This window comes from Nerophis lumbriciformis, linkage group LG21, assembly GCF_033978685.3.
Source record: "Nerophis lumbriciformis linkage group LG21, RoL_Nlum_v2.1, whole genome shotgun sequence".
Classification (NCBI taxonomy): domain Eukaryota; kingdom Metazoa; phylum Chordata; class Actinopteri; order Syngnathiformes; family Syngnathidae; genus Nerophis; species Nerophis lumbriciformis.
The window spans coordinates 20098743-20117325 of record NC_084568.2 but is presented as its reverse complement, the minus strand read 5'-3'; the positions used below and the strand labels follow the sequence as shown (position 1 = coordinate 20117325).

At 38.9% G+C, this 18583-nt stretch overlaps 1 protein-coding gene across 11 annotated transcripts in view; it reads left to right on the top strand.

Moving 5' to 3' along the window:
* epb41a (erythrocyte membrane protein band 4.1a) overlaps positions 1-18583 on the top strand; it is a 185336-nt gene that overhangs the window by 124199 nt on the left and 42554 nt on the right. The window lies entirely within an intron of this gene.

Below are 18583 nucleotides of genomic sequence, written 5' to 3'. Positions count from 1 at the left end.
TTTGGTACCCTATTTGAAGATGTTGAAATCGCCTAACATCTAGCTAGCGCATTTATTTGAATGCGTGTCGTTGTATTGTTGTGATTGTTGGAATCACAAAGAGAATAATGTTTTATTATAGCTTAGCCTTAGGCGTGTTTATTACAATAAAATAATGACAAGTGCAAGTAACCCAAATATGTATGGTGTGACTATGTGTTGATTTTAGCTGAGTGTTACCAGGAGTTGTTGAAGGTGAAAAACACCTCATGAGAGCGTAAAAATGTTTTAGTGATATTTGGGAGGTTTTTCATAATACGGGTGTTTTCGTTACCAATTTTTTCTTGCGGTTTTTACTTTTTGCGCATTTCGAGTGGTAATGCAAATGGGAATACATGCATCTGTCTTTCATTATTATTCCATAAGTACATTGCAGGAGTTTCATTAAGTTGCTGCCTTTGGACAAAACTACTTTGTCGCGTTGAGCCAGGTGTTCAGTCTTTTTGGTAACACTCCTCGTGTTCCGACCTAATTAGAAACCGTTACCAAAAAATATGATTCTTTGTAGGGCTGGGCGATATATCGACTTTGTAAGATATATCGATATATTTTTAAACAAGATATGAATTAAGAAAATATCATAATATCAATATAGGGCTGGGCGATATGGCCTTTTTTTAATATCTCAATATTTTTAGGCCATGTCACGATACACAATATATATCTCGATATTTTCCTCGATACATATAATCACAGCAGTATGATGATTCTATGTGTCTACATTAAAACATTCTTCTTCATACTGCATTAATATATGCTCATTTTAAACTTCCATGCAGAGAGGGAAATCACAACTAAGTCAATTGACCAAAACTGTATTTATTAAACTGTTACTAAGCAGTGGCACAAACATTCATGTCCTTTCCAAAACAGAAAGTGCAAAATTGTCAGTCATTTTAAAACAAGCTAATACTGCACTTTTGTGCATGATGTCTCTAAGATGACAAATCAAAACAACACAAAATTCAAGTGCACTTTTTGTACAGAACGCCACTACAGTAGTTTAGAACAAATAAAGTGCACTTTTGTGCATGATGTCACACAAGATATTTCAATAAGTGTCAAATAAAAATTAGCTGCTTAATAGGAAATCAAATTGTGTATGTCCTTCGCTATGTGGTAGGTTCCTGCGGACGTTATCTCTTTTGTTGTTGACTATTTTTTTCATACGGTGTTGATCTGGAAATGTTTGTCTCGGCATTTTGAAGGTGTGGGCGTGTGGCACCGAACGGAGATGTTGACATGCGGAGTAAGCACTCTACATTCTCTAGCAGGTGACTTTTCAAATGATGCTACATATTAAAGTAATGCTACTTTTTGTAGCAATGCTTTTTCCCCCACACTTGACAAATTACGGTTGTCTGTTCGACATATTCCCACTTGAAGCCAAACCACCGCCAGACGATGGACCCCGTACTGTTTTTCTTGGGAATTAATTCTTCCTTCATTTGTTACCAAATTTGCACCTTCTTTCTCTCGTATTACCACTCGCACCACAGCTAACTTTAGCCATGCTGCTACCTCTCTGCTGCGCGAGGGCGTATACGTATGTGACGTGACAGTATGTGACCTATGTAAGAAGGTGCGCTCGCTGTCTGTGAGAAGGACAGACAAGAAAGAGTGGGAAGAGCCTGCAGTGTAATGTCCGCAGCTAAAAGCAACTGCGTGAGAACGTATACTCTAATATCACGATATAGTCATTTTCTATATCGCACAGAGACAAACCCGCAATATATCGCGTATATCGATATATTGCCCAGCCCTATATCAATATAATGTATTTAACGTTAAAATGACCAAACGCCGCTTTATTTGTTGTGTTCCTTGTGTGTGTCCCCCCCCCGCCCCGCCCCGCCCCGCCCCTCCATGGGCTACTAAACCCCTCCCCCTCCTCCTTCCAAGACGTGCTTGCACGTATAAGAACATCCTTGATTGGTTGGTTGTTTACTATGATGAGTCACGATTGGTTGAGATTAGGCAAAATAGGGCGGGTCATCGAACCAGGAAGGGATATCACAACCGACATCCCAAATGACGACGAGTCGTAGGAGAGAAGGGCGATTTATAAATTAAAAAAACGAGTTGAAGATGGCAGAGGGATTCTCTTCTTTAAATGTTTCTTTTAATGATGTAGACGACGTCCAGGAAACCCACAATGCGTCTACTTGGCCACATTTGGACATATAAAACATTCCTTTGAGTTGTTTACCATGTAAGCCCAAATCCAAACTGTTCTCGAGTTGCACGAGAAATGCTGCCAAAAATGTATTATTTGCACAGCTATGTTATTTATTTTACGTAGAAAGGATAATGTTCTATTTTATTTATATAATGTAATACTTAAACAGTTTATTTTCTGTGCTGTTAATACCCATCTTGACTAACTGGGTTAATAAAAGTGCCACTGACTGTTTACAGTACAGTTGTCATTCACTTCAATTTCAGTCAATCTTGCTCAAAAATTAATATCTTTATATGTATATTTTCACCGTAAAATACACTATATTGCCAAAATTATTTGGCCACCCATCTAAATGATCAGAAGCAGGTGTCCTAATCACTTGGCCTGGCCACAGGTGTATAACATCAAGCACTTAGGCATGGAGACTGTTTCTATAAACATTTGTGAAAGAATGGGTCGCTCTTAGTGATTTCCAGCGTGGAACTGTCGGAGGATGCCACCTGTGCAACAAATCCAGTCGTAAAAGTTCCACGCTCCTAAATATTCCAAAGTCAACTGTCGGCTTTATTATAAGAAAATGGAAGAGTTTGGGAACAACAGCAACTCAGCCATCAAGTGGTAGACCACGTAAACTGGCAGAGAAGGGTCAGCAGATGTTGAAGCGCATAGTGCAAAGAGGTCGCCGACTTTCTGCACAGTCAGTTGCTACAGAGCTACAAATTTCATGCGACCTTCCAATTAGCCCACGTACAGTACGCAGAGAGCTTCATGGAATGGGCTGCATCTAAGCCAACATCACCAAGTCCAATGCAAAGCGTCAGATGCAGTGGTGTAAAGCACGTCACCACTAGACTCTAGAGCAGTGGAGACGCCTTCTCTGGAGTGATGAATCACGCTTGTCCATCTGGCAATCTGACGGACGAGTCTGGGTTTGGAGGTTGCCAGGAGAACGCTACATTTCGGACTGCATTGTGCCGAGTGTGAAACTTGGTGGAGGAGGAATCATGGTGTGGGGTTGTTTTTCAGGAGTTGGGCTTGGCCCCTTAGTTCCAGTGAAAGGAACTTTGAATGCTCCAGGATACCAAAACATTTTGGACAATTCCATGCTCCCAACCTTGTGGGAAGAGTTTGGAGCGGGCCACTTCCTCTTCCAACATGACTGTGCACCAGTGCACAAAGCAAGGTCCATAATGACATGGATGACAGAGTCTGGTGTGGATGAACTTGACTGGCCTGCACAGAGTCCTGACCTGAACCCGATAAAACACCTTTGGGATGAATTAGAACGAAGACTGAGAGCCAGGCCTTCTCCACCAACATCAGTGTGTGACCTCACCAATGCGCTTTTGGAAGAATGGTGGAAAATTCCTATAAACACACTCCGCTACTTGTGGACAGCCTTCGCAGAAGAGTTGAAGCTGTGATAGCTGCAAAAGGTGGACCGGCATCATATTGAACCCGATGGGTTAGGAATGGGATGGCACTTCAAGTTCATATGTGAGTCAAGGCAGGTGGCTAAATACTTTTGGCAATATAGTGTATATCGAGATATATATGGAATATCGAGTTTAAGTAAAAATATATCGAGATATACTTTTTCGTCCATATCGCCCAGCCCTAATTCTCGGTATACATCATACTTGCCAACCTTGAGACCTCCGATTTCGGGAGGTGGGGGGCGTGGTCGGGGTGGCGCGGGGCGTGGTTAAGAGGGGAGGAGTATATTGACAGCTAGAATTCACCAAGTCAAGTATTTCATACATACATACATACATACATACATACATACATACATACATGCATACATACATACATATATATATATATATAACAAAACTGTGTTTAGATAATTGATACTTCAAACTTGCATAAATAAATCTTAAGGAATATAACATAACTTGGCTTCTGAGAGCTTCAAAATGTAATGAATAAAATGCTAAAGTTGTTGATAAACAAGCAATTATTTTAATAATTAAATATGGTCATTTGAAATGAATTATTATGATAATTTAAAATGAATTATTTCAAATATGTTTATTTTAATGTATAATTCTATGGCTGGATGTAATAAGGAGTCAGGAAAGAATACAAATAAAAATACAATTAATTTTGATGTTATTAGCAAAATATAGTAAAAATGTATTTAGTTTTTGTTTTTTTTAATTAATAAATATTAATTTTTAGGTAAGATAAACATAATAATACAATGTATCTCTCGTCTGGATGATTTAGTTATTGTCACCCTGTTGTCCTCCCGTCGTGAAAAAAGGCTGTCCTCACTCAGGTCCGGCTGAAAATCGGGAGACTTTCGGGAGAATATTTGTCCCGGGAGATTTTCGGGTGAGGCGCTGAATTTCGGGAGTCTCCCGGAAAATTCGGGAGGGTCGGCAAGTATGGTATACATCCCGAATAGAACCACAGCTTTATTTTTAGACAATTAAGAGCAGAGGCTCAAATTTACTTCTGGCAGTCTGTGCAGTTCCAGCACGGACACACATCCAACAAGCTCTTACTAAGTCTTTTTAAACTGCCAAAAAAAGCACACAACTCAACAGAACTTGACTGCCCCTTTGGCTCTGGAATTTCCAATCAAATTCAGTGTTTAACTGTGTCTGCAAACATGTCACTAAACTTGACAGTTTTGCTGCACGAGGCACCTGAGGGCCACATCTAGCTGAAGTAGTTAAACAAAACACTGACTGAACCACTAATGAGTAACTGCAGTACTGATAGAAGCTGGCAGAGCACACACTAATGGCGAGTAGTCTATACAGAGTGGAAGTAATATTTACTGTAAAAATGTCTCTCTGTGTAAGCATTATTGTGGATTCACAGTCATCTATCGGTGTCTGCCAATGTCCTTTGTAGAGATTTGTATCTGCTAACATAAAAACTTGCCATCTTGTTTCAATCTCAACATTGGCCAAACATGGTAAGACCGTTGCATTTGAACTTTAATGTGAACAACAGGTGGCATTATTGAATTGATACTTCAGGAAAACTATAGTCTCTCTTAACTCTGGATGAAAGTTGGTTCACCTTTTGTAATGATATACAGTAGAGGCCAAAAGTTTGGACACACCTTCTCATTCAATGTGTTTTCTTTATTTTCATGACTATTTACATTGTCGATTGTCACTGAAGGCATCAAAACTATAAATGAACACATGTGGAGTTATGTATTTACCAAAAAAAAGGCGGAATAACTGAAAACATGTTTTGTATTCTAGTTTCTTCAAAATAGCCACCCTTTGCTCTGATTACTGCTTCGCACACTCTTGGCATTCTCTCGATGAGCTTAAAGCACACCTGTGAAGTGAAAACCATTGCGGGTCACTACCTCGTGAAGCTCATCGGGAGAATGCCAAGAGTGTGCGAAGCAGTAATCAGAGCAAAGAGTGGCTATTTTGAAGAAACTGTAATATAAAACATGTTTTCAGTTATTTCAACTTTTTTTTGTTAAGTACATAACTCCACATGTGTTCATTCATAGTTTTGATGCCTTCAGTGTAAATAGTCATGAAAATAAAGAAAACACATGGAATGAGAAGGTGTGTCCAAACTTTTGGCCTGTACTGTATATCATTACAGAAGGTGTACAAACTATCAGTAATTTGAGTAATTCCCTGCTCCCATCATGCCTTGCCATACCTACTATCGAGATAGTTGTTAGTGTAGTGCTTAGCTGTATTTGTTGCGCTAAGTTGCCTCTTGTATGTCATTCCCCATTTAGTAATAGTCCCTCTGTGGATGTGTGTACCCTATGTCAGAGGTCCCCAACCTTTTTGCAACTGCAGACCGGTCAACGCTTGTTTGTTTGTTTTTCTTGTTTTTTTTTGTCATAAAAAAATACAATCATGTGTGCTTACGGACTGTATCCCTGCAGACTGTATTGATATATATTGATATATAATGTAGGAACCAGAAATATTAATAACAGAAAGAAACAACCCTTTTGTGCAAATGAGTGTAAATGGGGGAGGGTTTTTTTTGGGTTGGTGCACTAATTGTAAGTGTATCTTGTGTTTTTTATGTTGATTTAATAAAAATAAAAAATTTAATTAAAAAAATATTTTTTTTAATTTTTTTTTTTAATTTCTTGTGCGGCCCGGTACCAATCGATCCACGGACCGGTACCGGGCCCACTGCCCTATGTGATGATGTGCCTTTGATAATATGTGTCGTACCATGTGTGTGATTGGTGTTCTGTGTCATGGCCCTCCTGCTATTTTTGCAGCTGCAGTAAGTCCATGCAACATATCTCTGCTGCAATAAGGAACATTCCCTTCAAAGCAAGCTCAATTGCATCCGCCCTAATTATTGAGGGCTCAAGATCACCACGATTTAAACTCTTATTTTTACTCATTTTTGGACATGTTGAATTGTGCAAGCCTAATGCAACTTGATCAGCATGTCCAATAAAACATGGAAAACCAGAACTATTGTCCAGGTCAGTGGTCGGCAACCCGAAACGTAGAAAGAGTCATAATGGACCAAAAATGCAAAAAAATAATCTGTCTGGAGCCGCAAAAAATGAAAAGCCTTATATAACTCCTATAATGAAGGCAACACATGTCGTAAGTGTCTATATTAGCTATATTAGCCTACTATCAAAATGACTATGTGTCGCAGGCTGAAGCAAATCTTCGTTGACAGAAATGTTGAAATGTAATATTTATTCTACACATTAGTAAACCAGAGGCTACTCAGAAGGTGAGATAACTCCTGGAAATGACTGTCTTAGAATGGCCAAAGGTATAGATGTGCGGGTCCAAGTTAAAGGAAACGGCAGGCTGTCTTCTTCTAATATATTTATTACAATCTTTGGCAAGCGAGGTAATGTTTGCTGTGGTCTGGAACAACATGGCACACAGACAACTATCTGAAATGCAGCCAATATTACATACAGATAATGTGTCATGAGACATACAAAACTAAATTATATACAAAGAGGATAATAGTAAAGGATGTTAAATGAGCTCAAATATACCTACACAATATGTACATACAGCTAGCCTAAATAGCATGTTAGCATTGATTAGCCTGCAGTCATGCAGTGACCAACGATGCCTGATTAACACTCCAGCAAGTCAATAACATCGACAAAGCGCACCTTTGTGCATTCACGCACAGCATAAAACGTTTGGTGGACAAAATGAGACAAAGAAGGAGTAGGAGATTTTACATGTAAACAAACTATTGCGTCACAGTCCACACTATGGTGAGTTCAAGAACCACCGAAATTAGTAGGACAAAACAATGTTCACCAAATACTCTCATCAGAAAAGCTTGCACATACACATATTAAACAGTGGGCTTTCTAACAATGGGGAATGTTTGCCCTCAAACAACAAACATACTAAAACAAAACAAAATATTTTTCCCCCATCTTTTTCCATTTTCAATCCTTTTTTTAAACAGCCGCGGTTTGCTGACCCCCGGCCTCGGTGGACCTCTAGCCAATGTATTAGTAAGAAAACAAAACCATTTTTCCACAAAGCTATTGTGGTGCATATGTTTTTGATGCAGCAAACAATGAGGTAAAATACGGTCATCTGCGACCATGCGTTCCTAGTCTTTGTGTCTGTGTTGAGTTCTCAGATCAGGTATGTTAAATAATGGAGCCCATGTGGCTTTAATTACATTCCAGGCTGGAAATCTGAAGCTGTTTAGCTGGCTGATGTGCTGCTATGTAAACAGTCTTACCTCCCAGTTTCTCCATTTGGTTGCTCTTCTGTGTGCCTGCCCTCAACTATGTCTGACAGGCAGAGTTATATTTTAGCTCAATAGAAACTAGTATAAATAAAGTCAGAAAATGAAATAGCATTATGATAAAAATGGTCAAACTAGCAATGGTAGTCAAATCCAGCGTGTTGAGCTAAATCTCCGACTTTAAGAAATGCTGACATTGGTGGTTATTTTTGTTATATTTATATTAGGCTGTTTTGCCCGCAACCTAAGGTATGAGCTGGGGCACTCGTAAACCAAGGTACCACTGTATATAGTTTCTCAACCGAAAAGTCAGAGTATCTTTCTTTGCTCATGCAAGGTCACAATTTTAGTATACCGTATTTTTTGGAGTATAAGTCGCTCCGGAGTATAAGTCGCACCGGCCGAAAATGCATAATAAAGAAGGAAAAAAACTGGAGTATAAGTCGCATTGTTTGGGGAAATTGATTTGATAAAACCCAACACCAAGAATAGACATTTGAAAGGCAATTTAAAATAAATAAAGAATAGTGAACAACAGGCTGAATAAGTGTACGTTATATGAGGCATAAATAACCAACTGAGAACGTGCCTGGTATGTTAACGTAACATATTATGGTAAGAGTCATTCAAATAACTATAACATATAGAACATGCTATACGTTTACCAAACAATCTGTCACTCCTAATCGCTAAATCCCATGAAATCTTATACGTCTAGTCTCTTACGTGAATGAGCTAAATAACATTATTTGATATTTTACGGTAATGTCTTAATAATTTCACACATAAGTCGCTCCTGAGTATAAGTCGCACCCCCGGCCAAACTATGAAAAAAACGGCGACTTATAGTCCGAAAAATACGGTAAACATTTAAAACAAAGAATGCTAAACAGGTCTTGAGTGCAAAAAAAATGCTATAGAAACAGTTAATTTTACTGTTGGAAACAAATGTATTTTCTTTCATTGGATGATATCCAATGGAATATATTGTGGTAAGCCATGCATTTATATTTCTACGGGGTGTAAGGGCAAGGGGTGTTGTTGATCCCTTTGTGTTGGTTTGGTTTAAAAGTTGGTATGATTTCAACCAATTTCCATGAAACAAGACCCTTTCACATTTTGGTGCAGCAAAGTTATTTTTGAGGCAAAATGAACAATTAAGAGTGGTACTATCCTGTCATCTTACATCATCCTCCATGTAAGACATAAGAGATGTGATGTACGTGAACAAGTCGGGTCTTTTGAACAGTTATTTTAAAGTGAATTATGAGAACAAATTCGCAGGGTACTTTGCCTCTTTTGCTGCCGTGATATTGTTTCTTATTCCTAACAGTTATTATTATACAGTTGTGGCCAACAATATTGTGAGTGACTTAAATGTTGGAGTATTTTTTTTTAAAGAAAACAATGTATTTTTCTTTTATGTGCTGAAAAAACTAACATGTGTTGTGGGGATTACAAATATTGAAATGCAGACAAGTTATTGAAGCAAAATATTTAGTTCACTCCCAGATAGGGATGTGTAGGATTATCGGTATTAATGACAAACCATGGTAAGACCTCCGATCGGTTATGGTGCGTTTCAGTTGATCTGGGAAGTAGAAATTTTCGCAGTTCCTAGCAGGAAATGTCAAATGGAACACCCCCCAAGGTCGGATTTCCTACTCAGAAAGTCGAAGAGTCCACACCACTCCGAGTTGGCTTCAAAGATTGGTACTCCGAATGTAAACAATAAAAGAAGCTTTTGTGATGTCCGTTATTCAGGCATGTGAAATTTCCGAGAAAACCCGGAAAATAGGTTTTTCTTAGAGATGTCCGATATCGGCATGCCGATATTATCGGCCGATAAATGCGTTAAAATGTAATATCGGAAATTATTGGTATCGGTTTTTTTATTATCGGTTTCGTTTTTTGTTTTTATTAAATCAACATAAAAAACACAAGATACACTTACAATTAGTGCACCAACCCAAAAAACCTCCCTCCCCCATTTACACTCATTCACACAAAAGGGTTGTTTCTTTCTGTTATTAATAATCTGGTTCCTACATTATATATCAATATAGATCAATACAGTCTGCAAGGTAAGCACACATGATTGTGTGTGCTGCTGGTCCACTAATAATACTAACCTTTAACAGTTAATTTTACTCATTTTCATTAATTACTAGTTTCTATGTAACTGTTTTTATATTGTTTTACTTTCTTTTTTATTCAAGAAAATTTTTTTAATTTATTTATTTATTTATTTATTTTTTTTAAAGTACCTTATCTTCACCATACCTGGTTGTCCAAATTAGGCATAATAATGTGTTAATTCCACGACTGTATATATCAGTATCGGTTGATATCGGTATCGGTAATTAAAGAGTTGGACAATATTGGAATATCGGATATCGGCAAAAAGCGATTATCGGACATACCTAGTTTTTCTAAACATTTATTTTTGCGTCACAATATCACGTCCACGTTTTTTTTAAATTACATTTATTTATTTATATATATTTATATATATATATATATATATATATATATATATATATATTATATATATTTATATATTTATATATGCACCTTATTGCTTTTTTATCCTGCACTACCATGAGCTTATGTAACGAAATGTCATTCTTATCTGTGCTGTAAAGTTCAAATTTGAATGACAATAAAAAGGAAGTCTAAGTCTAAGTCTAAATATAAATAAAAATATGTTTCTAACAAAATGTGTTAAATGCTCGCCTCAGCCTCAGGTACTCGCTTACTTGTTGTCGCCTCTGTTCGCTTTCCGAGCCACAACGTTGGCGTCTACTTTGCTGCTAATCGTATTTGGATGATGACAAAATAGAATAGAGTTGCCAAATGGGAAATGTTTTCTGAGTTCTTTGCATGCATGCTCTAGAAACAGCCATTCAGCCATGGTATTACAAGAGATATTTAACTGCTTACACAAACTATAAAGACGTTGAAGTTTTGCCTCTCCAGCCCTGCAATACAAAACTTTAAAGCTACTTAAAATGCTGTCTGCAAGGCAGCACTGAGGACTAAAACAACTGTCTCTAATAGAGATGTCCGATATCGGACTGCCGATATTATCGGACTGCCGATATTATCGGCCGATAAATGCTTTAAAATGTAATATCGGAAATTATCGGTTTCAGTTTCAAAAAGTAAAATTTATGACTTTTTAAAACGCTGCTGTACGGAGTGGTACACGAACGTAGGGAGAAGTACAGAGCGTCAATAAACCTTAAAGGCACTGCCTTTGCGTGCCGGCCCAATCACATAATATCTACGGCTTTTCACACACACAAGTGAATGCCCATCATACTTGGTCAATAGCCATACAGGTCACACTGAGGGTGGCCGTATAAACCACTTTAACACTGTTACAAATATGCGCCACACTGTGAACCCACACCAAACAAGAATGACAAACACATTTCGGGAGAACACCCGCACCGTAACACAACATAAACACAACAGAACAAATACCCAGAACCCCTTGCAGCACTAACTCTTCCGGGACGTTACAACATACACCCCCCGCTACCCCCCACCCCCAGCTCAACCTCCTCATGCTCTCTCAGGGAGAGCATGTCCCAAATTCCAAGCTGCTGTTTTGAGGCATGTTAAAAAAAAAAATAATGCACTTTGTGACTTCAATAATAAATATGGCAGTGCCGTGTTGGCATTTTTTTTCCATAACTTCAGTTGATTTATTTTGGAAAACCTTGTTACATTGTTTAATGCTTCCAGCGGGGCATCACAACAAAATTAGGCATAATAATGTGTTAATTCCACGATTGTATATATCGGTATCGGTTGATATCGGAATCGGTAATTAAGAGTTGGACAATATCGGAATATCGGCAAAAAAGCCATTATCGGACATCTCTAGTCCCCAACCTTTTTTGCACCACGGACCGGTTTAATGTAGGCATTATTTTCAGGGACCGGCTTCCCACTTGTGAAAAAAACAACTCACTATAACGCTGAATTAGTGGGAGCCCTGGGCGTGTTTCTTTGCAATGAGATGCTGATGGAAATCAGCCTTTGGCTACAATCTGTCACATTTATATTTGATATGTTCATTAATGTGCATTGTATCATGTCACCAAGTTATAACAAATGGCAACTGGGTCTAGTGCACAGGTGTCAAACTCAAGGCCCGCGAGCCACATCTGGCCCTCCACGTCATTTTATATGGCCTGCAAAAGCCTGGAAATAATATGTGTCAGTATAATACCTTATATTTTCTTTCTTACTAGAGGTATTAGGGTTTTTTTTCTAGTTTAATAGTGGACAAAAATTTGTGTCCAATATTGCAATAGATATTATAATATCTAACTTTGTTGGTCAAAATCCAAATAAATACTTAAATATCTGCTAAACATATGGTTTCGAAGCAAGTTATCCATCAAATTGTACACTATAAAAATGACCAATAGATTTTACTGTAAAATGTAGGGAGATTTTACAGCATTTTAACGTAAGTTGAAAAAAAACCCGACCAATGTTAGTTTTTTTACAGTAAAATTCTGTCGACTGAGCTGTCAGTTTTTGTTGTTTTTTTTAATCCACGGTTGATGTTTTTATGGTACCACATTTTATTATGGTAAAAAACTGGCAGCTGAGTTGCCAAAATAAAATTAAACAGTGGTACTGTATTTCTATTTATAGTAATATGTTGTAAAAATTAGAGATGTTTGATAATGGCTTTTTTGCCGATATCCGATATTCCGATATTGTCCAACTCTTGATTACAGATTCCGATATCAACCGATACCGATATATACAGTCGTGGAATTAACACATTATTATGCCTAATTTTGTTGTGATGGCCCGCTGAATGCATTAACAAATGTAACAAGGTTTTCCAAAATAAATCAACTCAAGGAGGTTGAGGTGGGGGGTTAGGGGGTAGCGGGGGGTGTATATTGTAGCGTCCCGGAAGAGTTAGTGCTGCAAGGGGTTCTGGGTATTTGTTCTGTTGTGTTTATGTTGTGTTACGGTGCGGATGTTCTCCCGAAATGTGTTTGCCATTCTTGTTTGATGTGGGTTCACAGTGTGGCGCATTTTTATAACCGTGTTAAAGTTGTTTATACGGCGACCCTCAGTGTGACATGTATGGCTGTTGACCAAGTATGCTTGCATTCACTTGTGTGTGTGAAAAGCCGTAGGTATTATGTGATTGGGCCGGCACGCAAAGGCAGTGCCTTTAAGGTTTATTGGCGCTCTGTACTTCTCCCTACGTCCGTGTACCACTCCGCACAGCTGCGTTTTAGTCATAAATTTTACTTTTTGAAACCAATACGGATAATTTCCGATATTACATTTTAAAGCATTTATCGGCCGATAATATCGGCAGTCCGATATTAAAGTTAAAGTTAAAGTACCAATGATTGTCACACACACACTAGGTGTGGCGAAATTATTCTCTGCATTTGACCCATCACCCCTGATCACCCCCTGGGAGGTGAGGGGAGCAGTGGGCAGCAGCGGTGGCCACGCCCGGGAATCATTTTTGGTGATTTAACCCCCAATTCCAACCCTTGATGCTGAGTGCCAAGCAGGGAGGTAATGGCTCCCATTTTTATAGTCTTTGGTATTATCGGACATCTCTAGTAAAAATGATAAAATAACACCGTATATTTTACAGTAAAAGTCTGGCAACTAAGCTGCCAGTTTTCTTCTGTAAAAAAACAGTGGTCAAATCCACAGATTTTTTTTTTTTTACTCTTTACGTAAAAAAAAAAAAAGTAAAATATTACAATTCATAGGCAAATTCATTAATTATTTACTGTTACAAACGGCCCTCTATTGGCAGCCATGACTGCGGTGTGGCCCTCAATGAAAACAAGTTTGACACGCCTGGTCAAGTGGGACAGGCCAAAGTTAAGTAGGAGAAAATGCAGTCCTTTATAAATTATTTAATGTTTCTCTCCGGCCCGGTAGCAAATGCTTCACGGACCGGTGGCTGGGGACCACTGGACTAAAATACCCAAGTTTTTCATATCCCGTTCTACTACCATGTTTGATCAACATGTATGAGTTTATACAAGAGTGAAGCTTTTAGTGCACCATCATTCAGCACAAGAAACATGTGGCGTTCACTCTATTTTGACTGACCAGTAAATTCTAAAGACGACTCTGTAATGAAACATTAAAAGTTTGTACTACTTCTACTGTTCTACTTTGCTGCGAATCATATTTGGATGATTACAATCCGAACACTTAATTCTGAACCAGTTGTAGTTTTGCAGTATTTATTAGCAGCCAGCGAGAAGGTATCTTTTTGACGTGACCGATGTAAACGGAGGTCACAACACCGGAAATATATTATCTGAGGGGGTGTGGCTACAGCAGGGGTGTCAAAGTCATGGTTGAGTAAAATCATGGCATGATAACTTAAAAATACAACTACGGCAACTTCAGATTGTTTTCTTTGTTTTGCTTCGGCCCAAAATAGAACAAGCACATTCTGAAAATATACAAATCACAAATAATCTTTCCCAAAAGTCCTGACTTAAACGTGTGGACAATGCTGAAGAAACAAGTCCATGTCAGAAAATCAACAAATTTTGTCAAGAGGAGTGGTCAAAAATTCAACCAGAAGCTTGTGGATGGCTACCAAAAGCGCCTTATTGCAGTGAAACTTGTCAAGGGACATGTAAACAAATATTAACATTGCTGTATGTATACTTTTGACCCTGCAGATTTGGTCACATTTTCAGTAGACCCACAATAAATTAATAAAAGAACCGAACTTCATGAATGTTTTTTGTGACCAACAAGTATGTGCTCCAATCACTCTATCACAAAAAAATAAGAGTTGTAGAAATTATTGGAAACTCAAGACAGCCATGACTAGGGATGATACTCGAAACCAATTTTCCCGGTTGTTCCATAAGAAAAGAACCGAGTCCTCGGACTCAAATCCCTTTTTGAGAACCGGCACCCGTTATCGAGACCACTATAGTAAAGACAAAGAGTTGGTTCTTTTTTCGAATCCCTCGGAACGAATCCCGTCCCGACCAGAAATGCTCCGTGTGACAGCACAAGAAATGACGTCACGTAGCTCAGTCATTAGGCGCAGATAGCGAAAGCAGGAAAAAAATGGACCGGAAAAAGCTCTCCAAGGTGTAATAAATTTCAAAACAAAAGGTATAATCCAATCAGTGACGTGCGGTGAGGTTGATGGCTGGTGAGGCATTGACTTCATCACAGTCAGATTTACAAACATATGAACCCTAAAGAGTATCGTATTCACCATTTGATTGGCAGCAGTTAACGGGTTATGCTTAAAAGCTCATACCAGCATTCTTCCCTGCTTGGCACTCAGCATCAAGGGTTGGAATTGGGGGTTAAATCACCAAAAATGATTCCCGGGCGCCGCGCCACTGCTGCCCACTGCTCCCCTCACCTCCCAGGGGGTGATCAAGGGGATGTGTCAAATGCAGAGGACACATTTCACCACACCTAGTGTGTGTGTGACAATCATTGCTACTTTAACTTAACTTTAACTTTACACATACAAACTGTAGCACACAAAAAAGCACATTTAATTAAAAAAACGTTATTATGGTCTTACCTTTACTTATAAGTGCGGGAACAGTGGTGTTTGTGTTGGAGGAGTTGTGAATGAATGAAATATGAAATCCGTGCTGCAGTCTGCAGGTGTACCTAATGTGTCCCTGCAGTCGTTCGCGGCTCCTCCGGCGCGAGCATTGTTGTTTTTGCACTTTTTGGCTTCTTGTTAAGTGACTTTTTTTGGGTGGATTCGGTCTTGCACGTGGAGGGTTTGGGTGTGGGCTTTGGTTGGTGTGGCGCTCCCGTCGAGGGGTGCATTAACCGGCACCAGGAGGCGGGATTACTGCGAGCCTCACACAGTGCGTCTTCGCAGCAGTTTTATGATTGCTCAGCACAAGAAATACTTTACACACATACAGTTGTTGACAAAATACACTGTACATTATATACCTCAGCTTACTAAACTATGGAAATGTATAATATAATTCATATAGCAATACGGTCTCACTGCACAGCAGGCCAGCGGTTAGCCGAGTCCGCAATCCATGTTGAGGCACAACTGAGTGACGTGCCTCAATTGGTTGCTGATCACAGCACCGTCTCTTCTCAGTATTTTAACGGCAAATGTGAAAATTCAACGATTTTGAATAAAAATAATCTAAAACTGGTGAAGTTAAATGGAAAATAACTTTATAGTATAATCACTGAATACATATAACAATTTAATTAATTTTGTTTCTTTTTACATTTTTTTTCTTTCCATGATGGCAGGTGAGGCCCCCACCGCACGTCACTGAATCCAATGAATAACTTTACTGAGAGATTTGAGCAGGGTACAAACACGTGACGAACACTTTTACGACCAACCGGAAACATAGCAACCAGGCTAGCAACGCACCTCCTTTACGGCAGCTGTCGCAACGTTCTTAAAGCAACAGCAGCACATACAGTATATATACCGGTACACAACATCTCCCTTTTTTAACTTTTGTTTTTCTTTCCTTGTAAACAAAACAAAATCACACTGTATATGTGTTGTCTGTCTAATTATAAATAATGCAGACGAGGCGTGTTGGCTGAGTTCTTGACGTTTACTTTCACAGCGTACTCATAACCTCATTCTTAGCTGCCGGCTTGACGACATGCAACAACACTTTTTGGGGCTACCGCGCATGCTCGTCACTCCCGTTGCATGCTGGGTAGTGTAGTTGTTATATTCCCTAGCTCAGGGGTCGGCAACCTTTACCAGTCAAAGAGCCATTTTGACCAGTTTCACAAATTATAGAAAACAATGGGAGCCACAAAACATTTTTGAAATTTTTAAATGAAATAACACTACATAAAGTATTTTTTTTTGCTTTGTGCTATGTATAAACCAGGGATCTCAGACACGCTGCCCACACCTTTATATGGAATTTGAAAGCTGGTGCGTCACACAGGTTCAAAATGAATGGCGCTTGTCAGCGTCATGCGTGCCATGATGATACAGCATATAACGTCCACTACAATCAGAGTGCCTGATCAGCCACACGTTGTTTGAGGCTTTCGCTTGCTCACGTAGGTGACAGCAAGGCATACTTGGTCAACAACCACACAGGCTACACTGACGGTGGCGGTATAAAAAAAACTTTAACACTTTTACTAATAATGCGCCACACTGTGAACCCACACCAAACAAGAATGACAAACACATTTCGGGAGAACATCTGCACCGTAACACAACATAAACACAACAGGACAAATACCCAGAATCCCATGCAGCCCTAACTCTTCCGGGATACATTATACACCACCGCTACCAAACCCCGCCCACCTCAACCGACGCACAGAGAGAGAGAGGGGGGGCGGGGGGGGTTTGGTGGTAGCAGGGGTGTATAATGTAGCCCGGAAGAGTCAGGGCTGCATGGGATTCTGGGTGTTTGTTCTGTTGTGTTTATGTTGTGTTAAGGTGCAGATCTTCTCCCGAATTGTGTTTGTCATTCTTGTTTGGTTTTGGTTCAAAGTGTGGCGCATTATTAGTAAGAGTGTTAAAGTTGTGTTATATGGTCACCGTCAGTGTAACCTGTGTGGCTGTTGAGCAAGTATGCCTTGCTGTCACATACGTGTGCAAGCAGAAAATGTATAGCGTATAACAAGTGTTGGGCTGGTACGCTGTGAATACAGAATGTAGAGGGTGCCAAATGTACAATCATGGCACGCCCTTGTTATAGCTGTAAGGGTGAAAATCGGTGAATAATAATCCCGGAAGTTTTCTGCGAGAGGCAATGAAATCCGGAAATTTCACGGGTACATTGGGGGGTACAGCAAGTAAGCTGCTGAGCCGCATCAGAGTGATCAAAGAGCCGCATGCGGCTCCGGAGCCGCGGGTTGCCGACCCCTGCCCTAGCTCATAACATCACATCTTTCCCCCTATAAAGAAATAATGTTAACTCAATAAAGTGTATTTCTTTTTTTAGCTTTAACTTTTAATTTTTTAGCATTGTAACCACATTTGCAAACAACTTTTCTCTTCATATAATTTTCTTTCAATAAAGAAACAAAGTGCAACAATGTCAAAGCATCATAACAAACATTTATGTCAAATAGCAGCAGAATTGCACTTTTTGGAGAGCTGTATTATTTTCAGTTTTGTGCCCAAGGGACTGATTTTTTTTAACACTATATTATTATTTATACACCTATAGTGATCACAGAGACAGGTTGTTTTTGTGTTACTGTATATATTTGTTTTTCTGAAAAATTCCGCTTAATTAACTTTGGGTAACAACAGTCAATATTTATTTATTTTATTGTATTTTTTTAGGGGGGTAACAGTCTATATGTATTTATTTATTAGATTTTATTTGTTTCTTATATAATAAAAGTGAGCTTTTGTTAAACCAAATATTGTGTGTTTTTTTCCCATATACAACAACCTATCTGGACTCGATAAGAGAATCGATAAGGAATCGGTTCGATAAGAGGATTCGATAATAGGCTCGAACTGGATAATTTCTTATCAAACATCATCCCTAGCCATGACATTATGTTCTTTACAAGTGTATGTAAACTTTTGACCACGACTGTACATGCTGTGCTGTATTCACTTCAAAACATTACACTGATTTACTCACAGGATGGTGA